The following is a 14414-nucleotide window of genomic DNA, read 5'->3' as shown; positions in this document are numbered from 1 at the left end:
TTTATTCTGTCAAACTCAGAAGCTGTATTGTTAAAGTGACATTTTATCAGTGTTGTTGTTCAGTCTGTTGGTCATGTCTGGACTCTGTGACCCCATGGACTGCAGCACACCAGGCTTCCCTGACCTTCACCAACTCCCAGAACTTGCTCAAATTCATGTCCATTGATGCCATCCAACCATCTCACCCACTGTTGTCCCCTTCTCCTGCTTTCAGTCTTTCCCAGCATCAGAGTCTTCCAGTGAGTCAGCTCTTCGCTTTAGGTGGCCTAAGTAGTGGAGCTTCTGCTTCGGCATCAGTGGTCCTTCCACTGAATATTCAGGGTTGATTTCCTTGAGGACTGACTGGTTTGATCTCCTTGCTGTCCAAGGGACTCTCAAGAGTCTTCTTCAACGCCACAGTTCGAAAGCATCGATTCTTCAGCACTCAGCCTTCTTTGTAGTCCAACTCTCACATCCATACGTGACTATTGGACATTTTATCAGTGTTACAATGCTATAACATCAATTCCAACCTTAGATGTCTTTGAAGTCAGAAAATAATGCATACTTATGAATATATTTTATTAAATCAAACATTATGCAAAGTAGAAGGTAATTATTTGCCTTTACTTTTTATTTATTTTTATACAAGTTTCTTAGCTATAAAGAAGTCTTTAAGGGACTTCATTTGGAAAATTCCAACTGAGATAAAGATTAATGTTTGTGTAAATGCCCACCATAAGACATTGCTGTTTGTATCTTCACTGGTCATTCGAAATTTTTCTTCACGGTCCTATATAGAAGAGAAATATTCAGGTTAGGTTTCTTAAGGTGCTTCATGCATGAATTTGAGGGGAAGGTGCTGTATATATTCAAGGTACTTAATGTCACCCAGGTAATATCTTATGCCAAAGAGCAGTATCTGATTTTTCTGAGCTAAGGTGTGTTTTTAGCCAAAGATAAGGAGGGGGCGTCAACCTTATAAAACATACTTTGATATTTTGGTGTAAAATATCGTATTTGATATCGTATTGATATCGTATGTTTTATTTGTTAGCATCAAAGTGTCTATTGCCTAATTGACACCTTTTTTTATTGTTCCAGTTCTTACTTTACTTTAAGCTGGGCACTGTGCTCATTTTATTTTCCAGATAAGGAAGCTGAAGCTTAGAGACAACAGAAGGTTAGTGAGTGGGGGCAGATTCAGGCCCACATCCAAGCAGGGTGCACTGAACACAGTGACCTGGGAAACACATAATGTCACAGGAACAAAATAATGCTGTAGAAAGTGGGCACCCTCAACTGCAGATGCACAGGGTGTGTTGGAAGCCCTTATTTATTCATCTGTGAGCTCACACCCCTGAGGCGAGCGAGCCACGGTCCCTTTCCCAGAGGAGCTCATAGTCCAGCAGACGGCAGAAGAGTACCCCCACCAACCCTGCACATCTACACAGTCCTGGAGAAACCCAGGAAACAGGCAGTTTACTCTTTCCCTGGTTCGGGGGCTTAGTCAAGAATTATGTTCCTGGCAGGAAGAGGGGGTGTAAGCTGATTAGGCAGACTGACCCTTTGATAGTTCTGTTCTTTGACTATTTGCTCAATTTGCTCGATTAGATGTTCAAGCTTGAAGCTAACTTCATTAACTTTGTCCTTTGCTTGAGTAATGGCTGCATCAAGGTCATGTTCTCCGACTCGAATATCTAAGTGGATCCGCTGTACAAACAGTAAAAGGGAAGAAGCATGTTTTCATGTGGCTCGCTCATTTTCCTTGTTTTTCCCTCATTGTGTCCTACCAGTCCGTCCTTTTTCTCCAGTGCCCCAACCCCCGCACCTTTCTGAGAGTAAACACTCCTTCATTCTCTTTCTGCTTCACTGCCGCTGCATTCCAGGTTATACTCAGGAGGCTTTCGTTGTCACAATAATGCGTTAAATGGTACCTGCTGCCCTGAAAGAGCAACTACACCTTCCTGAGCTATGTCCTCTAGAGTTCCGGGCACGTGCCTTTGGCCCTGAGACCATTTGATTACTCTCAGGGAAAGGTTCTCTACATATAACTAACTTTCTGATGCTAACACACAAGTTCTCCGTCTGTTCTCAGAACCTTTAGAAAATATCCGATCACCATCTACCGTGTAAGAGCTCCGTTTACTGGAGTCCCATTATTAATCCACCTTCAGCCTTCAATTGCTTTCAAGCCTGAATAATCACAGTTCTCAACCTTCCCTCCCAGTTCTCATTTTTCAAGCCCTGTAATCAACTTCGTGGCTCCGCTTTGAACCCCTTCCAAGCTCTCCAACTCCCTCTTCAGTGGCTGTGCTGAGATCTGGGTGCAGGACTTTAATATGGCCTGGACGTAATTATTCTGCATATCATTGTCACACCTGAGTAATGCTGACGCTGTTCATCTGCAAGGACATGAGGGCATTTACTTACCAGCTTACTCCCTCCGAATGACACAAGCCTTGTAGAATTAGATTGTAAGCAAATGATGTGTTCACCAGGTGAATGTGAAGTGAAATAGAATGTTCCTTGTGGGCCATATAACTTTGACAATAATACCTAGGATTAAGGATTTCCATAGTTTAAGTTTATTATTCTCTATATTCCATTAAAAAAATTAAACCATCCCTATGTAACCTAGTGAAATTTGTGCAATTCTTAAAGAAGAAATCAAATTACCGATAACAAGAAAAATATTCACTCTTTCTGCCAATCAATAAAGTACAAACCACAGTTAGATATTCCTTGTTAGTTATCAGATTGGCAAAGACTTAAAAGTACCTGGGGCGGGGATAGTATTGAGAAATGCTACCTCTGAACACTGTTTTAAGAATGTACATTTAACAGCCATTTCAGAGAATGGTTTGAAAGTACATAGGAAAAGTTAAAGTGTATCTAACCATTGACCCAGCAGAGCTTCCTATAGAAGTTTATCCTATGGAAATGCTCAAGTAGACAAAGTTACATGTAAGAGCTATTCAGTGTAATGGTATTTATTTTAAAGTTTGCATTTCTGAAATAACTAATATATTTCAGTAGGGACTGATTAAGTTTAGGTGAAAACAAATGAAAAATTGCTAGTAAAAGAGACTGTTACAACACACATAAAACACCCATATCTATACTAAAGGTGTCCACGATATCAGGGGTAGGCTGTATAGGATCCTATTTTGTGAAACGTATTATTTGTAAAAGTGCATGTGCTTAGAAGAAGATTCTAAAGGTTCCAAATATTCTAAAGATTCCAAGCTATTAGGCAGTTGTTTGTTGGGGACTTTGACTTTTCTGCTTAGTACATTTCTATATTGTTGGACATTTTAAAAATAGTATAGGACTTCCAGTCTGGTACATAAGGAGCTTAGAAGTTGTTACTTTGTATTAACAAGTAAAAAGCTGCATGAAAAGGAAGTCAGTTCTTAGATTTGTCAGAGAATTGAGGTCCCAAGGCAGGCTACTTCCCTCAAAATTGGAAACACAGACAAATGCAGAGAGTCACAATGTACCAGAGCAGAAGCTTGTAGGGACCAGTACTGGCTTCCTTTACCCAGCATGTCATGTCTAGCTTCCAACAACAACAGAAAAACAGCAAGGCACACAAAAAAGGTGAAAAACATAGTTTGAAGAGACAGAACAAGTCTCAAAATTAGATTCAGATATAGCAGGGATATTGGAATGATCATGTCAGGAATTTAGAAAAACTCTGATTAATATTCTGTGGTCTCTAATGGGAAAAGTAGACAACATGCAAGAACAAACGTGAGGAGAAAGATTGAAATTCTATGAAAAAATGAAAAGTGCCAAAAATGAAAAACACTAACAGAAATGAAGAGTGCCTTCAATAGGCTCAGTGGACTGGACAGGGCTGAGGAAAGACTCTAAGCTTGAGGATATGTCCACAGAAATGTTTAAAGCTACAAAGCAGAAAAAGACTGGGAGTAAAAAGGAACACTATCCAGGGACCACAGGATGACAATTAAAGATGTAACATACATGCATTGGGAGTACCAGAAAGAAGAAAGAAAGTAACAGAAAAAATACTTAAAACAATGATAACAGAATTTCAAGTTAGTCAGACACCAAGCTACAGAGCTGGGAAGCTCAGAGAGCACCAAGTGGGAGAAATGCCAATAAAACTACACCAAGGTGAATCATATTAAACTACAGATGTCAAAGATAAAGTCTTGAAAGAAGCCAGAAAAGGACCTTATTTATAGGAGAGATGAGAGTCATACACAAGTTCTCCCCAGAAACCATGCAAGCAGGAGAATAAACATTTAAGGAGTTGAGAGAGAAAAAAAAAAACAAACCCATCAATCTAGAAATTCTGTATCCTGCAAAACTCTCTTTCAAAAGTAATAGAGAAAGCTTTTCTCAAGCAAAAGATGAGGGAACTTCTCTCAGTAGACCTGTCTCACAAGGAATGTTAAAGGTTCTTCAGACATAAGTATAATGATATTGGTCAGAAACTTGGATCTACATGAAAGTTGTAAATGCATTAGAGAAGGAATAAGTGAAGGTAAAATTAAAACTTTTATTATTGTTAACTGAGTTAATAGATACTTCTTTCAAAATCATAGCAATGTATTTGATGTTTACAGTTTATGTATAAATGAAATTAGTAACAGCAAAGATGCAAGGGATGGGAGATAGGGATTAGGACTGTTTTGTTATTATAAGGCACTTGTGCTACCTGTGAAGTGAAATGTTGTTATTCAGAAGTGAACTTGGATTGGTTGTAAAGGTATATTGCAACCACTGACAGAAAGTTAAAAGAACTGTAGTTGATAACCAAGAAAAGAGATAAAATGAATCATAAAATAATTAAAACCACAAAAGACAGAAAAAGAGTGGAAAACAAAAATAGGAACAAATAACAAGGGTGGCAACCAAAAAACAGTAGTAACCATGATGATATATATATTTTTTTAATGTGATGATATTAACCCAGCTATATATATCAATAGTCACTTTGAAAGTCAGTGGTCTAAATGTACCATTTAAAACATTGTCACAGTGGATCAAAAAACAAAAAAGAACAAACCATCTATGTATTGTCTATAAGAACCCCCACTTTAAATGTAAAGACACATATAGATTAAAAGTTAAGGGGCAGAGAAAAATGTATATGTTAATTTTTAGCCAACCTTAATCGAAAGAGAGCTGGAGTCATTATATTAACTTCAGACAGAGTAGACTCCAAAACAAGGAAAATCACCAGGAATCATTACGTAACAGAGCATTATGTAATAAAAAAGAGGTCTAAAGGGGTCAGCTCTCCAAGAAAACAAACCTTAATGTGTATCCATCTAATAACAAGAGTGTCAAAATATATGAAGCAAAAACTGATAGAACTGCAAGGATAAATGGAGGAGCTCGGTTCAGAGACATTGATCCCCCCATCAGAGGTGGTCAGGTCCAGCAGCAGATGAATAAGGACACAGTTGAGCTCAACAGCACCATCAACCAACTGGATAATCAGTATCCATAGACTACTTCATCCAACAAAGCAGAATACACATTCTTTTCAAGCTCACATGGAACACTCACCAAGACAGACCACATCCTGGGCCACAAAATATACCTTAACACATTCAAAATCATAGAAACCATACAGTGTATGCTCTTAGACCATAATGGAATTAAAGTAGAAATCAATAACTAAAAGATAGCTGGAAAGTCCCCAGATATTTAGAGATTAAACAGCGCACTTCTAAATAGCTCATGAGTCAAGGAAGACGTCTCAAGAGAAAAAGTATTTTGAATTATTGACACAATTCTGGGAAGGTGATGTTCCAGGAGGCAACAGGAATCTGTGTTGAGACAACAGTCATCCTGGGAGGATCTGTCTAATGGAACTATGTTGGAACTACGTTGGAGCTCTGGTGTCTGTTGAAGTCTTGCCACTTCCAGGGGGAAGACTTGGACGGTAAACTGTGGTTGATTTTGGTCGATTTCAGTTCTCAGAACAGTAGCAGCCGCTCCCCCCTCCCCCCGCCCCTGCCCCAGCCGCTCGGCCGGCAGCTCTGCAGGTGTTCCTGGGGCAGCCTGCACACAGCCTTTAGAAGCCAGGGTAGGCATGACAGACCCTATCCTCCAAACGTCAGGGACTTTTGAGGTCATTGTATAGAAAGGATTCTCAGTAAGATTACCAGCAGATTTCTCACCAGAACTTTGGAGAACAGAGGCAGTGGGCAGGTACATTCAAAGTGCTTTTTATTTTTTTTTTTTTTATTTTTTTAAACTGAAGGTCAAGTTTAAATTTAATGACTTTGGTATTAACTATACACATACTAGTAAGTGCTAAGACTTAAAATCTTCCAGTTCAGTTGTGACTCCAGACAGGATCCAAAGAAGAGTTCTAAAAATCTCTTCTCTGGGTTTTATGGAGACTTTCTTTACCCTCCTGTGTTAGCCTCTTAAGGCACTGCGTCAGCCTTGAAAGGGCACTGGAAAGGGCGATCAAAGTGCTTTTTTAAAAAAAAACAACAACAACAGAAAAAGCCAAAAGCACATGAGAAAAGCAGCTCAACTTCACTGGCCCTTAAGGGAATGCAAATCAAAACTACAGTGAGCCCACCTCACACACATTAGAGTGGCTGCTATAAAAGACAGTGAGTACTGGCAAGCATGTGGAGAGAGGGCAACCCTTGTGCATTGTCGGTGGGAATGTTCTATATGATCCAGTAACCACTTCTGGATATATACCCAGAAGAATTCAAAGCAGGGTCTCAGAGATATCTGTACACTCCTGTTCACAGCAGCATTATTCACAATAGCTAAAATGTGGAAGCAACACAAGTGTCCATTGACAGATGAATGAATAAGCAAAGTGTGGTATATGCATACAGTGAAATATTATTCAGCCTTAAAAAGGAAGGAAATTCCTACCTGTGCTACATGAATCTTGAGTGCATTATGATAAATGAAATAAACCAGTCATAAGACAAATACTATGTGGCTCAACTTTATGAGATAAGAGTAGTTAAAATCATGGAGTTATTGTTTAATGGGTGTAGTTTCACTTAAAAGATTGAAGAGTTATGAGGGTGATGATTATACAACATTATGGATATATTTAATACCACTGAACAATGTACTTGGTAATTATTAAGGTGAAGTTTGTGTATTTTAAAAATATCAAAAAATATTTGAACTAAAATGAAAATACAACATAATCAAAATTTGAGGTCACAGTGATAGAAATATTCAAAGGGGAATTTATAATATTGAATGCATGTATTAACAAGAAAGTTCTGAAGTTTATTATCATCTAAGCCTAGGAAACCAGAAAAAAGAAGAGCAAACTAAATTCAAAACAAGCATAAGAGGAGAAATAAGATCCATGCTAATAAAAGCTAATGCAGAAATCAATGAAAACAGGAAATAAAGTAGAGAAAACCAATATCATTACAATCAACAAACCTCTAGCTCAGCTAACAAAGAAAAAAAGAGACCCAAGTTAATAATATCAGAAGTGAAAGAAGAGTGTTGCTACCGGTCTCATGGTTATCAATAGGATCATTGAGGAATTCTAGGGAATGAGGTCATAGAGGACTACTATGAACCATGCTATGCCCACAGACTTGGTAATCTAGATGAAATAGACCAGTTCCTTGGAAGGCGCAATTTGTCACCAGTCACACAAAGAGAAATAGACAACCTACATCTAGTAAAGAAACTGAATTGATAATAACTTCCAAGCAGGAAACACCAGGCCAGGATGGGCTCACTGGTGAATTTCACCAAAGATTTAAGTAAGAAATCCAACATATTCTCTGCAATCTCTTCCAGAAGACAGGTGTAGAGAGAATACTTTCTGCACCATTTTCTGAGACCAACACTGGCCTAATACCAAAGCCTGAGAAAGACACAAGAAAACTATGGACCATTACCTCTCATGGATATAGATACAAATATACTCAATAAAATATCAGCAAACTGAACCCAGAAATGTATAAAAAGAATTATACACCATGACCAAGTCAGATTTATTCCAGATATGCAAGGCTAGTTTGACATTTTAAAATCAATTAATGTAATTCATCACATCAGCAGCTTAAAGAACATGATGTGATCATACCAATAGATGCAGAAAAGGCATTTGACAAAATCCAACATCCATCATGGTAAAAACTGTCAGCAAACTAATAATAGGGGAACTTTGCCAATTTGATTTAAAAATCTACAAAAAGCTTAAAACTAACATACTTAATAGTGAACAACTAGAGGCTTTCCCACTAAGATCAGAAAGACTAGCATTTCCCCACTTGCTATTCCTTTTCAACATCACAGTTCAATTCCTACCTAATTCAGTAACAGAAGAAAAGAAAAAAATGGTATATAAGTTGGGAAGGAATAAATGAAGCTGTTCACAGATGACAGGATTGTCTATGTAGAAAATTCAAAATAATAAAAAACTTACCAGAACTAATAATTGATTATAGCAAGGTTAAAGGATACAACGTTAATATGTTAAGTGAATCAGTTTCTATGCATCTGCAATGAACAAATAGAATGTGAAATCAAAAACAATACCATTTGCTTTAGGATCCACCCAAATGAAATACTTGGATATAAGCAAAATATGTGTAAGGTACATGAGGAAAATTTGAAAAACTGATGAAAGATATCAAAGAAGGCAAAATAGATGGAGAGAGATTATTTGTTCATGCCAGGAAGACTGAATGTTGTGAAAATCTCAGTTGTTCCCAACTTAATCCATAGATTCAACAATCCCAGTTAAAGTGTCAGCAAGTAATTTTTATGAATATCTACAAGCTGATTCTAAATTTTCTATGGAGAGGCCAAAGATCCAAAATAGCCAACATGGTATCGAAGGAGAAGAACAAAGTCAGGGGTTTGACACTCTCGATTTCAAGACTTACTGTAAAGCTACAATAACCAAGATGGGGTGTTGTTGGTGAAAAACAGACCAATGAACCAGAACAGGGAGCCCAGAAACAGACCAGCACAACAGCGGTCAACTGATCTTTGACAAGGAGCAAAGGCAATTCAGTGGAAAAAGGCAGTCTTTCCAACGGATGGTGCTGAAACAATTGGACGTCCACAGGCAAAGAAATGAAGGTAGATGCAGACCTTACACCTTTTACAAAAGTTAACTCAAAATGGAGCACATATCTAAATGCAAAACACAAAACTAAACTATTTAGAAGGTAACATAAGAACAAATCTAGATGACCTTGGGTTTGGTTATGACTTTTTAGGTACAACACCAAAGGCATGATACATGAAAGAATTGAGAAACTGGACTTCATTAAAATTAAACTTCATTAAACATTTAACATTAATGTTTAACATTAAACATTGAATTTCATTAAAATTAAAGAGTTCTGCTCTGCAAAAGAGAGAGCTGTCTCTGTCAAGAGAGTGAAGAGACGAGTCACAGACTGGGAGAAACTATTTGTAAAAGACATATCTGATAATGTACTGCTATCTAGAATCTACAAAGAATTCTGAAAACAGCAAGAAAATGAACAAATTAGTCGAAAAATGGGCAAAAGGTCTGAATAGACAACACACCGAAGAAGCATACAGATGGCAAATAAGCACAAGCATCATATGTCGTTAGGGACTTGCCAATTAAAAACAACAATGAGATGCTTCACACCTGTGGGAATGGCAAAAATATAGAACAAACAACAGCAGTAGACGCTGGAGAGGATGTAGAGCGACAGGGGCTCTCATCATTGCTAGTGGGGATGCAAAGTGGCGGAGTCTGGTGGTTTCTTAGAAAACTAGACATACATTTACCATACAAACCTGCCATTGTGCTATTTATTTACCAAAGTAAGATGGAAACTTATGTCCGCATGAAAACCTGCACACAAATGTTTGTGGCAGCTTTATTTATAACAGCTAAAATTAGGAAGCTATCAAGATGTCCTGCTGCATGTGAATGCACCAGTTAACCATGGTTTGCATCTTGACAATGGAATATTATTCAGCGCTAAAAAGAAATGAGCTATCAAGCCATGAAAAGACATGGAGGAGGCTTAAGTGTGTATTCCTAAGTGAAGGGTGCCAGTTTGGAAAGGCTACCTACTGTATCGTTCCAGCTATATGACATTCTGGAAAAGGCAAAACTATGGAGACAATGAAAAGATTAGTGGTCGCCAAAGGTTGGGGGCGGGAGTGGGGATGAAGAGACGGTTGCAGAGGATTTGTGTGGGAGTGAAACTGCTCCGTGTTGATATGGGGATGATGGACACACTCGTCACACCTGTACATGTACGACACCAAGGATGAAATCTAACATGAACTCTGGGCTTTGGTGAAGAGGATGCCTCCATGCAGCTCGTCAATTATAACCACTGTCCATGCGGTGCTCCTGGTGGGAGAGGCGGGAACATGGGAATGCGGTGCTTCCTGCAGAATTCTGCTATGAACCTCAAGCTGCTTGGGAAGACTGTTAAATCACTTTAAGAACAGGTATATGTTGCACATAGAAAAATGCAGCCAAGATTCTCTTTTTTAAGTCTTTCCATTTTGATTTGAAGAAAATTAAAGCATCTTGCCATGTACTTTGTTTCACTTAACAGATTGTTGATAGGAAATTTTGTTAAATAAAACCACTCGAGTCAGATTTTCCAATTGATTTCTAATTTTTTATGAATAACAGAGCACTCTTTCCTGAAAAAATATTCAGGGAAGATTCATCACCTGTTAGCTTCAATTTCTGAGCCTCAGTGTCATGTCAGGGTTCTGCTTCCAGTGAATATTCAAGTCAGCAAACATGTTTTGAGTCCCTGTTAGTTTGGTGTGTTGAGGAAAGACATGCTTGAGTTTGAACCTCAGCTTTTCCACTTGCTGATGATGTGATCTGGTGTAGGTCGTTTTACCTCTCAGGACCTCAGGTTTCCCTTCTACAAAAGGGAATAGAAATACTGGATATGGAATAATGGAAAATGGAATACAAAATGCACAGTCTGAGTGGTGCGTGTATCTTGTCATTGTTTGCCCCGATGACCTTACCAGCCTGAAAACCGCAGTGCCACACAAGTGGCACATGTTCAGGTTAGCACGCGAGAGCACCCTGTGCCCTGGCACATCCTCCAAGTAGGGACAATCAGAGTCCTTGTGGGGTGCTCACTTCAGTTCAGTCGCTCAGTCATGTCCGACTCTTTGCGACCCCATGGACTGTGGCACACCAGGCTTCCCTGTCCATCACCAACTCCAACTCCCAGACCTCGCTCAAACTCATGTCCATCGAGTCAGTGATGCCATCCAACCATCTCATCCTCTGTCGTCCCCTTCTCCTGCTGTCAATCTTTCCCAGCATCAGAGTCTTTTTCAGTGAGTTGGTTCGCCGCATCAGGTGGTCAGTGTATTGGAGTTTCAGCTTCAGCATCAGCACCAATGAATATTCAGGACTGATTTTCTTTAGGATTGACTGGTTTGATTTCTTTGCTGTCCAAGGGACTCTCAAGAGTCTTCTCCAACATGGTTCAAAAGCATCAGTTCTTCGGTGCTCAGCTTTTTTTAGGGTCCAACTCTCACATCCATAATGACTACTGGAAAAACCATAGCTTTGATCAGATGGACCTTTGTCAGCCAAGTAACGTCTCTGCTTTTTAATATGCTGTCTAGGTTGGTGATAACTTTTCTTCCAAGGAGCAAGCGTCTTTTAATTTCATGTCTGTGGTTACCATCTGCAGTGATTCTTGGGTCCCAAAAAAAGAAAGTCTTGTCACTGTTTCCATTGTTTCCCCATCTATTTGCCATGAAGTGATGGGACCGGAGGCCATGATCTTAGTTTTCTGAAAGCTGAGTTTTAAGCCAAACTTTTTTGCTCTCCTCTTTCATTTTCATCAAGAGGTTCTTTAGTTCTTCTTCACTCTCTGCCATAAGGGTGATGTCATCTGCATATCTGAGGTTATTGATATTTCTCCCGGCAATCTTGATTCCAGCTTGTGCTTCATTCAGCCTGTCATTTCACATGATGTATTCTTCATATATGTTAAATAAGCAGGGTGACAATATATAGGCTTGACGTACTCCTTTCCCGATTTGGAACCAGTCTGTTGTTCCATGTCTGGTTCTAACTGTTGTTTCTTGACCTGCATACAGATTTCTCAGGAGGCAGGTAAGGTGGTCTGGTATTCCCATCTCTTGAAGAATTTTCCACAGTTTGTTGTGATCCACACAGTCAAAGGCTTTGGCATAGTCAATAAAGCAGAAGTAGATGTTTTTCTGGAACTCTTGCTTTTTTGATGATCCAAGGCATGTTGGCAATTTGATCTCTGGTTCCTCTGCCTTTTCTAAATCCAGCTTGAACATCTGGAAGTTCACAGTTCACATACTGTTGAAGCCTGGCTTGGAGAATTTTAAGCATTACTTTACTAGCGTGTGAGATGAGTGCAATTATGCGGTAGTTTGAACATTCTTTGGCATTGCCTTTCTTTGGGATTGAAATGAAAACTGACCTTTTCCAGTCCTGTGGCCACTGCTGAGTTTTCCAAATTTGCTGGCATATTGAGTGCAGCACTTTCACAGCATCATCTTTTAGGGGGTGCTAGAGGAGAAGGCAATGGCACCCCACTCCAGTACTCTTGCTGGAAAATCCCATGGATGAAGGAGCCTGGTAGGCTGCGGTCCATGGAGTCACTAAGAGTCGGACACGACTGAGCGACTTCACTTTCACTCTTCACTTTCACGCATTGGAGAAGGAAATGGCAACCCACTCCAGTGTTCTTGCCTGGAGAATCCCAGGGATGGGGGAGCCTGGTGGACTGCCATCTATGGGGTCACACAATGTCGGACACGACTGAAGTTTTAGCAGCAGCAGCGTGTGAGAAATACTAAAGCCAGAGCTGTGTCTTGTCCTCATAGGCTTCCTGACCACTAGGGCTTTTCGGTGAGGGTTTTCTCTCCTAGGCCATCCCAAATATAGAGACATTGGTGGCACTAGTGGTAAAGAACCTGCCTGCCAATTCAGGACAGGCAGGAGACTCAGGTTCGATCCCTGGGTTGGGAAGATCCTCTGGTGAAGGGAATGGCAACCCACTCCAGTATTCTTGCCAGGAAAACCACATGGGCAGAGGAACCTGGTAGGTTATAGTCTGTGCAGTTGCAAAGAGTCGGATATGACTGAGCATCTGAGCAGCATGAAAGATGACAGAAAAGGAAGCAAAGAATTGTGTTTTGGTTTAACTGGGCAGGAAGTGAAGGAGGGGGTATCAGGTGGAGAAGGCAGCTTTGCTAGACCTGGGAGAATGGACCCAGGGGAACTCTTGTACAGGGTGCCCAGAGCACCAGGAGGAGGCTGCTGCAGCCGGCAGGAGCCGGTGTCCAGCGGTCCAGCTGCATTGAATCTCCCGGTCTCCACGTGTGTGGGGGTCTCACAGCTCTCCTAAGGGATGGAACCTGGGCCCATCCACGCCAAGTACCCTCCTTTTCTTGCCCATCTGTTCTGTGAGGCTCTGCTCCACCACCAACCTGCCACGCCGTGAGCGCATTCCCAGGACAAGTCCAAGGGGAGGTGGTTCCCACAATCCCTTTGGAATTATTGGAAAGGCAGGCCACAGTACTGTACCTTGAGCCGGCCTGGTGGGGGACAACGTCTGCTACGACATCGGACAAGGAGAAAACTGAGGCTTAAAGCAATCAGGCAACTTCTCAAGAGTCAGCCTGTAGATGGCAGTCTGCAGTGACACTTGGCCCCGACTCCACGGCCCTCATTCTTCCCTTGTGACCTTGGTGCCTTTCTCCCCTGCCAACTCCCAGCGAGGACGTGCCCTGGGAGGCCAGACAGACGCAGAGGCTGCCCGTCCCTACAGAGACCCCGCCAGACGGGAAGAGGGAAGGGTGGCCGGAGTGGCCCTCGTGTCTGCGTAAGGCTGCAGCTCCTGCAAGACCAGAGGGGCACGTTGGCCTGTGGGCTCCTCCTGCCCGGCACGAGCAGCAGAGCCCCAGGGGCCTGCCCTCTGTACTGTTCTGTGCTTTCACTTCGAGTAGTCCCTGCTGCTCGGCGGGACTGTAGGGACTTCCCACGTTTCGGTGTGGTGCTTTGTCAGGACCACACTCATTAAAAATGAAATGCTGGGTTGTGAGCACTTTTTGCAGAGATTTTAAAAGTCTGTGGGCGTACATGACACATGACTTTTTAGAAAATAATTTCAGTAACAAGACAAAAAGTGTGTTTTACCTCATCGCTGTAAGTTGTAACGGTCACAAACATTCCCAGACCAGGAGCAGATTCAAGGAAGTCGTGTCTGCCTAAGTCCCATTGTTGTATTTTGAAACTCCCTGTTTCAAAGATATGACATTTATTATAAAATAAATTAATAGTTATACATGATTACTGAGAAATGAAGTCTTCAAATTGTCCAAATCAGAAAAATGCTGCTATTTTGAACAGCTTAGTCACATATAGATCTGAGAGTTGGACCATGAAGAAGGCTGAGTGCCAAAGAATT

The 14414-nt window shown here is 40.7% G+C and overlaps 1 long non-coding RNA gene and 1 other non-coding gene across 2 annotated transcripts; both read right to left on the bottom strand.

Annotated features, from left to right (window-relative positions):
* Positions 1-559: 559 nt before the first annotated feature.
* LOC122428273 lies at positions 560-14190 on the bottom strand. The gene is made up of 4 exons (XR_006265681.1): positions 14144-14190; positions 2413-2538; positions 1546-1692; positions 560-772 (listed from the first exon to the last, which is right to left on the bottom strand). It is a non-coding gene; the product is annotated as an uncharacterized LOC122428273 (long non-coding RNA).
* LOC122428512 lies at positions 6304-6426 on the bottom strand. Its single transcript, XR_006265735.1, has one exon. It is a non-coding gene; the product is annotated as a small nucleolar RNA SNORA26 (small nucleolar RNA).
* Positions 14191-14414: the final 224 nt, after the last annotated feature.

Source organism: Cervus canadensis, chromosome 26 (assembly GCF_019320065.1).
Source record: "Cervus canadensis isolate Bull #8, Minnesota chromosome 26, ASM1932006v1, whole genome shotgun sequence".
Lineage (NCBI taxonomy): Eukaryota > Metazoa > Chordata > Mammalia > Artiodactyla > Cervidae > Cervus > Cervus canadensis.
Note: the sequence above shows the minus strand (reverse complement) of the source record. Positions and strands in the feature narration are given on the sequence as shown.